The following is a 15,171-nucleotide window of genomic DNA, read 5'->3' as shown; positions in this document are numbered from 1 at the left end:
AATATGCTTCCTGGAACAGTAGTTGCATAGGATTAATATTTGTTTGTTTATTTAATACTATTGAGTCCCTTCAACTACGTAAATGTGCCAAGCTTGGGGCACAGTATTTTAAATTGTTCTAATGTTTAAAGCCTTGGACAAAGGGTTCTACCATGCAGCCTCTGCCTTCTAGGTTTTGTCATCTGTTAAGGGGAATGTCAACAAATGAGACATGTGTCCCTGCCCTACCCAGGACCTGCAGAATTCAGGTCTGATTCCCAGTCTAGGGAAATTTCTCATTTATATCTTCTTTCCAAACTCTCTCTTCCACCTTTAGAATACTTACCATCCTTCCTTTAATAACACTAGGTTTTCACAAAGAGAAAAAGAGAGAGAGAGATTTATTATTTGAAACATCTCCTGCTTTGGGCCAAGAAACAAGAAATCAGAAAGGATCTGGCTGCCGGCCTGAATCATGGGAAGAGGACATAGCAGTCAATTGAAAATGAAATAAAACCTCAATACATTATTCTGTTGCCAAAATTCACACATTTCTTTTGCTATGGCATTTCTTAATCTATGCCTATGTATCATTAATGTAAACAAGGGATATATTATATAGTGTTCCTCAAATATCTTTGCCCACGAAAATTTTCTTTTTCTCTTTTCTGAAGAGCATCTTTCAAGAACTAGTTTGGGAAACGTTTGAACTGTTTAGACATCTAAGATTTTCTGCATTTGGGTCTCCTAAACTTCAGTTTCCCCAGTTGCCTCCTCTCCCAGGGAGTACGAGGAAGGATACCTTGTTATGTGATGCTCAGAGGGCTTATTTCGATATTTTTATATTTAAACAGAAGATAGGAATGTTATAAAGGATGCCAATATGTGCTCTTCGTGAAGTTTTTTCAGAGATGATGAATAATGCATTTTTCTCTAAAGCCTGCTCTTTACTGTACAGGGCTCTGTGTCTTTCCTAATGAACAAAGCAACAGGTGAGAGAGGTGTCGTTTAGTGACTCAGCCTTGCTTTATCTAAGGGATGATCACATTGAGTGTAGGCAAGCTTCCTTCATCTGAATTCCTGGATTCATTGAAAGTGAAACAAAAGGAAAAATAGAAACACTTCTTTTTCCTGTACTCTAAGGAAAATAAAACTAAAAAATGAAGGGCACGGAAGAAACTTGTTAGTACATAGCAAAAGGAAGTCATTTGTGAATTCTTTGGATTAAGGTTCAGTGATGTATTGAAATGTTGGATAATTCATTGTTTAAAACCCTTAGTCTTTGTTGTATAACTTGAATTCAGAAATGTGAGTTTTTTCCCTTCCTATTTAATGACAATATTGTTGCAAATAAAGGAGAATCACATGAAGTGCTGATCATATGCCTTTGGGCAATTGAAAGAAAGAAGGGAAGAAAGAAAAGAAGAATATGACTGCCCAGTGACTTTCTAGCCAGACACTTAATGACTATCTATTGGGTATGAAAGTCCCTCCACCAGGCACTCAGCACACAATGTTGGTCAAGACAGATACGGGTCCTGTTTTTGTGGATCTCACAGACTCATTTTTGGCAGGTGGACTTTCTAAAGCATAGAATGAATGATTCCTGATTAGACAAGTATGAAATAGTGGAGGGGTCTTATCTTAGTTTGGAGACGAGCTAAACCAAGATTCAGCCAGAAAAGTGGAACCCGAGGGCAGGAAGAACATTCCATACCGACGGATCAGGCTGTGAAGAGAAAGCAAACCTTACTTATATATCACAAAATATATGAAACACACTCATTTTTATTTCTGTTCAGTTTGTTCTGGCAAAAGAGTAAATGAAAGCAAGAGCTCCTAGTCTTGCAGATTTTGTGTATTTATCCTGTTCCTTGCAACTTCTACCTTTATTTTCTCCTCATCAGCAAGTTTTAAGTTTTTCTTTTTTTTTCCCCTCAAATATAAAGCCCAAGTTAAAATAAAAACTATAGATTATGAAGGTGGTTTGTACCCAGGACAATTAGACATTTGCTTTTTCCTGATATCTTATCACTGTATTATTTCCTTTCTGCATCCAAATCCAAACTCACAATGGCATTTGCGAATAGTGGAAGCGATTTGTGAATAAACCAAACAGCAGCTTTGCCCAGCCACAGTTCTGTCAAGTATTTGCCTTGGTGCTCTGAGGTCCTAGACATCTCCCTGGTAGCTCCCACACCCCAGCACCCACCACCGCCCTCTGAACTCTCCTGACACGGCTCTCCTGGTTGTGATTCCAGACCAGCACATTTCTGTAATGTAAAAGCTGTCAGGCTTCCCAATGTTTCACCAAGCAGCTATTCCAAGTCCCTTGTGTTTCACGTTTCTGTATTATTTGCAAGTTTAAAAGATTTGCCTACTTTCCTTCTTCTTAGTTGCTGCTGTCGACTTTGGCCTTTAGGGTTGAAGGGGAAGAAAATCTATTCTTATCCTCCACCCATCTTAGGTGCATTGATTGAAGCCCTTCAAATTAGACTGACAAAAGACAGATTATTAAGGAAAATAAAACAACCCAAAGTTTATTAATGTGTCCATCACACATACGCACAGGAGTAATCAGTGATGAGGAACTCGAAGGGGTGGTTAGAACTTCGGGTTCTATGACATCTCAGTTAAGAGAAAGAAATTTGTGGAGAAATGACAAGACAAAGGAAAAGGACTTTGAAATTCTAGGGACTGCAAATTGTGAGAAGGATAAATATATGGCGGAACTAAGGGAAGGCAGGATTGGTTAGCAAGGTTTGTTATGTCGTTTCCTCTGGTGACATGTCTGGGCTGATAATTATCTAGGGTTGTCTTTGGTGATTAGAAATTGTCCTGCCCTTCCTGGTAGAGAGTTTTTCTTGTGTTTTTTTTTTTTTTTTTTTTTTCTTCTTCTTCTTCCTTTAATTGCCTTCAGCTCAAAATAATCTTTATGCCTGAGTGGCGTATTCTGGGATGGCATACACTGAACACCTTCAAGATTTTCTTTTTCCAAGTTAGAGTGTGGAATGAAATGCTAATTTCACAGATTGACCATCCCGCTCCATCCTTGTCAATCCTGAAAACAAACACATAGACCCTGTCATGTATCTTTATTTTTTATCTGATCACTTACCACCATCTTTAACTACATCTTTTCTAAAATGTATTTGCAGATTTACTTTCTGTTTCCCTCACTATCATCCAACTTTGGTGAGATCAGGAACCTCATCTGCCTTGTTGACCTCTGATTCTCCAAAGTCTGAAACATAATCAGTGTTCAAATATTTGTTCAACAAATCAATGTATTTTTGCATAAATTAATGTATTAAGTACTAACTGATTAACTAATTACCTAATAAATTAATGGAGGATATTTATATTTATATCTTCTCCTTTAGCCCAGAGCTTAGTAGACCATGCATATTTGCTAAATGTTTAAGTAAAAGTTTCAGATGGACTGATGGAAATAAACAAACACAAACAAAAACAAGCATAAGAAACTTAAAAATGCTTAAAATTTTAACAACTGTGTGTTACTTAATATAAAAAACAATTTCTAGATACATGCTTCAAGTCTTTGTAGAATTCTTTATGAATTTGAACTTATAAAGTACGAGGTTCTTCTTGAGGGCTGTCTCTTCCTTCTGCAGGTGACTGACACTAGGGGCATCTTGGGTTCACCACCTTGTAGGGTAAGTGCCACAAGTCCCGCAGCTATTTAGAATACCATCCAGGGGACCCGAGGTGCTTGCTCCTAGAAATGCACTGGAGACAGACAATGCCTCTATCAGTCCCGCCTCATCAATACTGTCACTGGATTTATTTGTCACATAACAGCCCAAGGCATTATTGCTGTCAAAAAAACAGGGGGAAAAATGTTTGACAGAATTGAATTAACTGGGAAACTTTCCTCATTACCACCAGCAAATCCCTCTTCTTGAACGGGTTATCATTTATATCAGACCCTGGTAGCTAAGTTGCTGGTGAACTAAAATGCTCAAATCATTAATTTCATATTAAATAATCTGAGTCATACTGATAAGGTTGATCACATGAATTAGGACTTAATCAGGAGTATCTATGTAATATATTATTGAATCTCCTCGGTTAACCTTATAGGATACAGCAAGGTGGACATATCCTCCATTAACAATTTCCTGATCTTTGGGAAAATCTGAAATATAAGGCAGAAATTCTTAACACCAACTTATATTAGTCTATGTCATGGACCTAAAACAATATTAATTGGGTTGTTGGCATGGCAAGATAACCATCAAAATTAAAGAATTAAAAGTAAAAAATTTATAATCTAAACATACTGTATATGAAAATATGTAGACTAAATCTACATAGGCTATTCTGACCCTCTAGTTTGTATTGTTTTTCCTATTAATAATATTTCAGTTGTACTCATAGACTCATCCGTAATAAATTCCTGGGTTGACTGTCTCTGTTGTCTGTAGGTAAGCATCATCTACTTTCAACCATGGCTTGCCTTGTTAATTTTATAAAACATAAAAGATACATGAGTTTTTGCTTGTTTTATTTGTGTTTTTACTGCCTGTAGTTTTCTCTCTCTTTGTCTCTCTCTCTCTCTCTCTCTCTCTCTCTCTCTCTCTCTCTCTCTCTCTCTCTCTCTCTCCACTTGCCCTTGCTCTATTCCTGGAAATCTTTGCTCCATCTCCAATTAGCGTATCATTTCCAACCTCTCCTAGTGGCCTACTCTGCCCAGCCAATCCACAGATTCATTTCATTCTGGTGTATCTTGTAAGAATATATGACGATGATGGCTTCCATTTTTAAGGTTTTGTTTTATTTGCTTTTGCTATTTTAGTGATGTAGCTTCTCTTCTTAGAACATCTTGTTCTTGATGATTCTTAATTCGATGACGTCTTGTGCAGGACTGCCACCTACGTTTTCTGGCAGGCGCAAAATTGATAGTAAAGTCCCTCATTTTTATAAGTTCGTTTGCGAATCCTTGGGGAAACAATAGAAAACTAGTTACATGTGTGCCAATTTTGGAATTAATATTTGTTATTCCTTCTCCATATTTACTAAATAACATTTTTGGCTTACAGTTGTCAAGAGATGTTAAACACATTGCCATGGAAATAAATTATTTGAGATTTTGAGATTTTACAGCCAGGGTTGATGCTAAAAATTGTAAGCCTGAAAATAGAAATTTAAAAAATGTAACTATAAAAAAGTAAACTTGAAAATAGAAATTAGGTGGTCAAGAATTATTGGTAATGAATATTTAATTATCAGGAATAAAAAGTTACAGAGCATTTTCTCTAATAATATTTTAGCAGGATTTTTAAACTCTTAATTAGAACACAAATATTTATATTATATATTTGAATACATTTGTGAATTAAAAATATGGAATCAAAATATCTTAATCTCCCCAAAATATTTGAATTCGTGATTAACAATAATTCATTGAAACATATTTTATTTATAGACAGTGAACATGATTGTTTACCACTGCTATTAAAATTTGTTGAAAGTAATAAACATTAAGAAATAAGCCACGTTTAAGACATCAAAATGCTATAACATTTCACTGGTTATTTTTTTAGTTGTATTTTGCATCGTGTAGTTTTCAGGACAGCAGAACATTTCAATTTTACCTACAAATATTCTTTGCATCGGGACAGATATATTACGTTCTCAGAGCTGAAGTTTTTACTTGTTGCTCAGATGGGATTCCATTAACATGCTTTGACATAGAATTTGGCTTGTGCAAATTGAGAGAAAGCTCCAATAGCCACAGGTATTGACATATATTTTCTTATAGAGAAAAGTAAAGCTCTTATTTTCTCTACCAAAGTCATAATTACTGGAACTTCTTGTCGATGTATTATATAATACATTGAAATGCCAGAAAGGTAAAATCTCATACATACTTATGATACAAAATACTTATTATCTTGAGGAAAATAAAGAATATAACGTCTTTCCTACTTTATTTAGACTTTATAACAATGGTTATGTCACTCTGATAATTTTCATGGTGAAGCCATCTTTCATTATGTGATGGTCTTTGTCTCCTATAATCTACTAAAACAGAAGTTTGCGGAGATTTTTGCTAGTATACCACCTAAAAGAGTTTCCAAAAATGATATACCCCCTCCTAGGTTTCATGTTGACGCTTAAAATTTTATGTTTAAATAATTCCCAGCATAAAATTTCTGGGGTGCTGTATATGCTTCACATATATTTTCATCAAAAATCTTGAAGATACAGTTTTAGCACATTTGCTTTATGGAAAATATTTGACAATTTTTAGTCTTCATTATAAAAAGCAGCCAATTGGGACTATTCTGTATGAAACGTGTGGCTGTATTTTTAAAGTTGAATCTATGTGTTAATATGTATTACTGAGAAAACATTCTTCCCCTCCTAAATGTTAATTCTAAAATACACAGAGTCTCTTTACGTACACAAATGGAATGTTGTCTTGAGTTTGTGGCATGTAAGAAATTTTGTGCTTACCCTTTCCATGGTTTTTTGTGTTTTGTTTTGTTTTTCATTTTTAGAAACTCTATTTGTTTCGTTCTCACAAAACTTACCACGTCAGGGCAATGCAGTCTTAAAATACACCTTTGTTTCATTTCCTAGAGCTATTAATAGTTAGAGATCATTCTGCCTGCATTGTAGAAAATAGATGAGAGTAAAGGTAAGATCAGGCTGGGCAGTGGCTCACGCCTGTAATCCTAGCACTCTGGGAGGCCGAGGCAGGAGGATTGTTTGAGCTCAGGAGTTCGAGACCAGCCTGAGCAAGAGCGAGACCCCGTCTCTACTAAAAAAAAAAAAAAATAGAAAGAAATTATATGGCCAGCTAAAAATATATACAGAAAAATTAGCCGGGCATGGTGGCACATGCCTGTAGTCCCAGCTACTCAGGAGGCTGAGGCAGGAGGATCGCCTGAGCCCAGGAGTCTGAGGTTGCTGTGAGCTAGGCTGACACCATGGCACTCTAGCCTGGGCAACAGAGTGAGACTCTGTCTCAAAAAAATAAATAAATAAATAAAAAAGATAAGATCAGAACTAGTAACCCAGGCAGGTGGACACGGCAGCAAGGCAGGTGGAGATGTGAGGAATAGAGCAGCGAAGATGGAAAGAAATGAACATGTTTGAGAAACACCTGCAAAGAATGATCCACAGAAGGCGCTGATTGCTTGATTGCTGGGACGACTCTATTTTAGCTCCCAGAGTCCTGGTTTGGGAAACTGAAGGATTGATGATGCCATTTACCAAATCAGGAAACACAAGTGACGCTACTGGCCTGGCCAGTGGGAAGGAAGAGAAGGTGAATTCAGTTTGGGAAACAGTCTTGAGGTTCTCTGTGCCATCCAAGTCCAGATCTAAGGAGATCATTAGTCATAGAGCTCTGAGCCTCAAAGATATCTCAGAAGAAGGAGGTAACTATTTCCTGTCCCCAGTCAAGCAGTTTCAGAAATCTGCTATTCATCATCTTAATTGATTTATTATAAAGTTAGCGACACTGGTCCTAAAGATACACTTCTACGATTTCTCCTCTACTTAGGCAACATATTGAACACTATTTTCTTTTATACATCAAAACAAAATTATATTGATTTATTCTTTCATCCTTTGATAAATATATTTGTTAAAATGTACAGACAGAAAATGACACAAATCATGCAGATATCATGCAAAGAATTTCCACAACCTGAATACGTTTAAGTAACTAACTGCCACCCAGGGCAAGAATTAGAACATCACCAATGTGCAATCCTGTAATAACCCCTCCCAATCACTCCCTTCTCCTCAACACAAGTAACAGGTATCCTGACTGCTAACTTTATAAATTCACCTGTTTTGTTGTTGCTTTTAACTTCATATATGTAGTTGTCATTTTTAACTTGATATGATGTAGAAATACTTAGAACCCCAGAGTTGGTACGAACACTATTTTACACTGAATACATCTGAGATTCAATAGATGCAGAAAGTGACCTTGGTGGAGTTTTTCTTAGCTGACTGACTAGAAGGAGAAAGTTCTGGGAAATGAGGTTACCATTCCCTCTCTAGGGGGGTGTCAGGGCTATGGAGAAAATGGAAAGATCCCTGGCACCTGCGTAGACAAACGTTCTTATTTCCACTTTGTTCTAAAAACCCATTTATCTATCATTGCTAAAGAAACCTATTTGTAATTCCCACAAAAATCTTTTCTCCCTTCTCCCTTTTCCTTTGTACTTGTTGAGTTTCAGCTGATAACTTTAGCCAGCCAGCTATTTCTTTAGTAGCTCATATGCATACAAATAAAGCTTTTTTCCTTGGTCTCTCTCTAATCTGTCTTTTGTCAGTTTAATTTGCAGGTTCCCATCATTGAACATAAGAGGGTAGACAAAAAGTTTTTCTCCTGACAATATAAATGGAATTATATGCTGTGTTTTTTTTTATGCCTGGAATTTTCGCTCAAAATCATATTTGTGTGATTAATTTATTTTCATTGCTGAACAGGCTTTCTTTGTATGAAATGACATCAATTTATCCATTTTGCTATTGAAAGAATTTAAGGTTGTTTCACTCCTTCATTAATTTATCAATGTGCATGACATGTGTTTATTGAGTACTAATTTAACACCAGTCATTGTGCTGAGTAAAGAGAAAAAAATATAGATAAGACAAAGTTTTCATTTTCAAGAGCCTTACACTCCAATAGAGGTAATAAAAGATGACCAAATATCACCAATGCAAATAATATGAAATTGTTATGAACAAGATAAGGATATACTGGGACAAAGAAGAACTTGATTAATTTCTGCTCAAGAAATGAGATCAAAGAACAACTGAGGAGCTACAGACTTTTGATCTAGAAGCCTAAGCAGGTGGAAGACAGAGGGAACAGCATGTACAAATTAATTTTAGGAGTGGAAAAATATGATGCATTTAGAAACAGTAATTCCAAATGCATATTATTTTTAAAAGTGTGATTACAGGGATAAGTGTTGCGATGATGTTGCAAATGAAGGCTAGGACTGAATAATGAAATTCCATGTATTTTTTAAATCAGATTTTTATTTTTAAAAGAATACTTCTCACTCTAGAGCTGCAGTCCCCAACCCCCAGGCCACAAACCAGTACCTGTTTGTGGCCTGTTAGGAACCGAGGTCAGCGGCGGGCAAGCCACCGAAGCTTCATCTGTATTTACAGCCACTCCCTGTCACTCACATAACCTTCATGTCCTGTCAGATCAGCAGCACAAACTCTGCTGTAAACTGTGCATGCAAGGAATCTAGGTTGCATGCTTCCTATGAGAATCTGATGCCTGATGATCTGAGGTGGAGCTGAGGCGGTGATGCTAGCTCTGGGGAGCGGCTGCAAATACAGATTATCATTAGTAGAGACGTTTGACTCCACAATAAATATAATGGGCTTAAATCATCCCGAAACCATCCTCCCCCTGCCCTGGTCTGTGGAAAGATTGTCTTCTGTGAAACAAGTCCCAGATGCCGAAATGTTTGGGGACCACTGCTCTAGAGGATGCAACTAATGGAGACAAGGGAAAAACATAGGAAATTAATGCAGAGGCCCATTAAAAGATGAAGGTGGAAACAGAAGAGAGATGTTAAGGTGTGGAGCCAACAGGGCTTGGGTCTTGATTGATGGAAGACTCTCAGATAGTTTTTCCATTTCTTAGCAAATAATGTTGACCTCAATATCTAGGCTGAAGAGGACATTTTGCAAAAGATGTACTAAGTTCAGCTCGGTACTTGTTGAGTTTGAGCTGATAGAATGATCTAGTAAGCATTTGTTCATAGAGCTCTGGAATTTAAATTGTCAGTATTAGCGAATTTTCTGGTGGGAATAAAATCACACAAAAAGTGAGGAAAAAAATAACAAGGAAAAAAATTAAGAGTTGGTCCTAGGGACTGTGAAAAAGTAAGGCAAAGAGAGCAGAAAGTAGATTGTATGCATTCCTTTAATTGTATATTTTTAATAATATGTTTTGATTATATTTCATCATTATCTAGGTGTGAGTCAACATTTCTCACATTCTAGAAAAATATTGGTTATCAGTTCCTGGAAAATTATCACAAGGAATCTGCTTATTTTATACTTTCATTTGTTCCCATTCATCATTCCTACTATAAAAAACCATTTAAACAGATTTAATGTCTGTATTTGTGTGTGTGTGTGTGTGTGTGTGTGTGTGTGTGTGTGTGTTTGTAAAATGCATGATTGTTTTTAATTTAGAGAAATTAAATTATTTATCCATTCAATATTATGTTTTAATATCCATCCATGTTGCCATTTGGATATCTAGGTTATTCCTTCTAACCGCTAAGTAGTACACTGAGCTGTACGTTTACCACATTTTTTCCATCTATTTTCCCAATCAGGGACACCTTTCAGCTACTTAATACAACAGAGGAGCCAGAAGCTGTGTGAATTATTGCTGAATAGAGATATTCAGGTTCAGAATTACTGAGTCACAGTTTAGGCCTAGACTGAGTATGGCAATATATTGTCAAATTACTCTCCAGATTACTATATGGCTTTTCCAGGAGTATTTCAGAAGTGATGAAACCAGGGTGCCCTCTTAAACAAACAGATAAATACAAACACAAAATACAGTATAAAAATGAACATATCCTTAAAGCAAGAGACCACAACAAATTTCAATTTAAGAATAGTTGACAAATAAATGATTATCATAACATCCAGAAGAAAAAAAGTTGTTTAACCACCTAACATATACATACAATACTTTTTTTTCTAGATTTTTAATGTATTATTCTTTAATTTCTTCTGCATATAGTAATAATTTTAAAATATCATCTTCTGTAGATAATGAAAAGATCATTCAACCTGCCTTGATTATGGTTCAGTGAAGTTAGTTATTTTTACAATTATTTATAGTTGATGTGTATAAAGCACAGATGTATGAAATCTTTTAGTAGTGAGACACATATTTCTGAAATTTGATAAAATCTGTTTCATATAATTCTTATCAAAAATATTGCATGATATACTTATGATAGTGAGCATCATATTATGGAGTATATTTTTGCAGGAGAAAATTCTTTTTTGATGAGCTGTCAGTGACAAATTCTCTCTTTATGATTTTACACATTTAATGATTGGAATAATTTTCCATAGACCTGTTTCTGGCTCATGCCTTTAAATACCTGGTTCTTCTTCATAACCTCATATTTTTTTTTATTTGTGAAAATTTATAGGGTACGTGTGACATTTTGTTATATGTATATAATACATAATGATCAAGTCAATGTATTTGGGGTGTTCATCACCCAACTACAATACATTTTTATTAACTATAGTCACCCTACTCTATCAAGCATTAAATGTATTTCTTCTATCAAACTGTATGTCTGTACCCTTTAACCAACTTTGCTTCATCCTGCCTCCTCCGCTCCTCTCACCCTTCTTTACCTCCATATGATCAAATTGTTTAGCTCTCACACATAAGTGAAGACAAGTGATATTTGTCTTTCTGTGCTTGGCTTGTTTTACTTAAAATAATGACCTCCAGTTCCATCCATGTTGGTACAAATAACATGATTTATTTATTTTTTCTTATGGCCAAATAGTATTCCATGGACTACATTTTTTTTTTTATCCATTCATTCATTGAGGGACACTTAGGTTGATTCCTTAGCTTTGCTATCGTGAATAGTGCTGCAATAAACATGCTAGTGCAGGTATCGCTCTGCTATATTGATTTATTTGCTTCAGGTAGATATCCAGCAATGGAATTGCTAGATTAAACAATAATTCTATTCTTAATTTTTTGAGACATCTCCATATTGTTTTGCAGAGTGTCTGTACTAGTTTATAATTCCCACCAGCCATGTACGAGAGTTTCATTTTTTCTGCCCCCTTGCCAACATCTCTTATTTTTTGCCTTTTTATTCACAGCCATTCTGATAGGGATAATGTGATATCTCAATGTGGTTTTAATTTCTCTGGTGATTAATAATGTCGAGCACTTTTTCATATACCTGTTGGTTGTTTCTCTTCTTTTGAGGAATGTCTATTCATGTCCTTTACCCGCTTTTTAAAGGGATTACTTGTTTTTTTCCTGATGACTTGCTTGAGTTCCTTGTATATTCTGTACATTAGTTCCCAGTCAGAGGAATAGTTTGCAAATAGTTTCTCCCATTTAACATCTTGTCTCTTGACTCTGTTGATTATTTTTTTTGCTGTGCAGAAGCTTTGTAGTTTAATTAAGTCCCATTTCTTATATGATATGACAGGACACATTTACATTGTGGTAAAATCTTTGGGCTGGCACTTGTATGTCGAGATACTAGGTAGGTAGTAGTATATTCCTGGAACCATTTCTACATTGGAATGGGTAGCAATAACTTAATTATACATTGTTACCTTTTTTGGCTATATAATCTTTGATTACCTCCTCATGTAAAAATAATTTGTAATATTGTTTCCCATAAAGAATATATTATAAATCTGAAATATACTCAACCAAATCCAAAATAAATATATTTATTTTCAACTTACCTTCTACTTGCCCAGGTACCAAAAATATCTGCATCTGCTCTAATAGTACTTGACATAGGGCAAGTGTGACGGCAAATGTCCTACTTACTGGCTGTTTGCAAATTTTAAATTCAGGAATGCTGTGCTGGAAATAAACCATGTCCAACATAATGAGACATGAAGAAAATTATGATAGGACTACTAAGAGTCAGTTCGCCATCCATCATAAGAAGCATTGCACACCTGACATTGCTAAGAATTCTACTGAAATTCTAAAAAATGTTCAACAACAAAGATACAGTTATTTTTTTGTAGTAATTACTTGTATAATATGGATGTATACCTTAATATAGTACAGTGTCTTTTTATGCAAATTTTTTAATTCTTATTTCAGCATATTATGGGGGTACAAAAGTTTAGGTTACGTATATTTCCCTTGCCCCCGCACCCCTCCGAGTCAGAGCTACAAACGTGTCCATCCCCTAGACGGTACACATCGCACTCATTATGTATGTATACACCCATCCCCTCCCCCCCACATCTGCCCGACACCCGATCAATGTTATTCCTAAATGTGCTCTTAGGTGATGATCAGTGAAACCAATTTGCTGGTGAGTCCATGTGGTGCTTGTTTTTCCATTCTTGGGATACTTCACTTAGTAGAATGGGTTCCAAATCTATTCAGTACAGTGTCTTAAACACTACAATGTCCTTACTAAATAAAGAAACTTACGGAGAAACAATGTAAGTGATATTGGTGTGGTGCTCATATTCTTAGCTGCATCTTAATAAATTGTGATGTTTTCCAGTTGAAATAGAAGTTGCAATTGAAACAATATACAAATATACTTGCATATATTTCAAAAGTTATAAATGTTCGTTATTTTAGTACTTATTTTCACTCTCAAACATGTCCTGACTTTGATGATATAAGTGATATGAACACATTAGCCAAAGATAATGAGCAATAAGCAAAGAAACCAAAATACTGCAAAGTGAAAATTGTGGTCCTCATGATGTTTTACCAAAAACTTATGTACCATTATCTTATACCAAATCTTATTCCTATAATCTTGAATGCACCCAACTACCCCACGCATCATTGTAGCATCTTTTGACGGTGGATATTGAAGCAGTTTGTCCGTTGGCACAAAGTGTGAACCTCTTGTCGTGCACTAGTCCTCAAGAACGCATCAGCTCCTCAGAATGAACGATTTCTCTATGTTACATTTCACAGTTCACACAGTGAATTCCTGCCCTATCTGCTATTTTATAAAATGTAAAATCAGTACTGCAGTAGTTATGAAGATAAACTCTGGTCAATATGGCAAAAATATGAAGAAAATAGGAGTAGAACTGTTAAGATTTGGGCAACAGTCAAGCGAAGAAATGTAACAAACTTTCCACTTTCATTACTTCTAATGCATATAGCAAGGCTCAGACTAAAAGCTGCAAGCAAATGAATGAATATTGGGTAGAAGGCAGGCAAATTTTACTTTCCAGATGGGGCTGACCTAGACAAGTGATTTTTTTTTTTTTTAGAACATTTGCAAGGATAAAGTAATTTGGAAATTTGTTTAGGTAATGTTTTTCTGGGTTGAAGTTGACGTCTAGTGTCATGTAACGGCTTTGTACTTGAAGATTGAAGTCAAGAACATAGAAAAATACGGAGAAATGATAAAGCAAAGAATATGGGTGATGAAATAAGATGTGTCTAATTAATAATCAGCTAAAATCTTTGGCATGGTGTTGAAAATCTCCGCTGAAATTCAGGTTGACTTCAGTGACCATTAATCTGGTTTTGTGCTGCAAGAGCCTGGTCTCGCTGTGCAAACGCTTAGCACAGCGCCACCCACTGGGCATTTTATTGACCTAGCAAAGAACAGTTACAAAATCTTTGAATTAATGAGAATATCTGTTTGACACCTTTCATAGACAAAAAGCACCTCTTTAAAATATAGCAACAGCTTGAAGAATTAGAATGTAATGCAAATAAATTCTAAGCCCCCAGTTTTCCTTATCTATGGGCAGTTAGTCCTGGTATAGATGGAAATTTCTATGTTAGGTAATTTAGCACAATACCTAAGAATATCTTCTGTCTTTTATCATGGAATGATTGTAGCTGTCCCCCTGCAGTGATTAAACAGTGAATTGTGGCTCTGAGCAATAGTAAATTTAAAGTTGGTTAACTATGTTCAATCTTTTATATGTTACTTAGAAGAACCAATCCATGTGTGTGCGTGTGTATGTGTATAATTTAGTATATGATAGATTGCAGACTGACCACAATAGATTTTAAATTGCTTTCACAGTGTGAAAATGACAGGGATTCTGAGAGAATTTAATTATCCTTTCTAGAGGTACATAAGATTATGAATAGTTAACTAACAAATTATGCATGAGGCTATATTTCCTTCTCCTGGCATTGTGGCATCACCTAGATACACTCATCTAGTGCACCAGCTGGTAACCAGGAGGAAGGGACGCAACTTTTTAAAATGCATCCAGCAGACAGAACATCAGATAGAAAAAGGAGTAAAATTGAAATCAGGATTCTGTGTAGATAAAATCTGGGCTCCTCCTCAAATGTCGTAGGATCCTACCCTTGAGATTAATGTTAAGAGTTCATCAAGTTCAGTCAATTAAAGTGTAATCTTCATGTGATTTGTCAGTATGACTAATTTTCACATCCAATGTTGGTTTATATCA

Source organism: Lemur catta, chromosome 24 (genome assembly GCF_020740605.2).
Source record: "Lemur catta isolate mLemCat1 chromosome 24, mLemCat1.pri, whole genome shotgun sequence".
NCBI classification, from domain to species: Eukaryota; Metazoa; Chordata; class Mammalia; order Primates; family Lemuridae; genus Lemur; species Lemur catta.
This window is presented reverse-complemented; position numbering follows the sequence as displayed.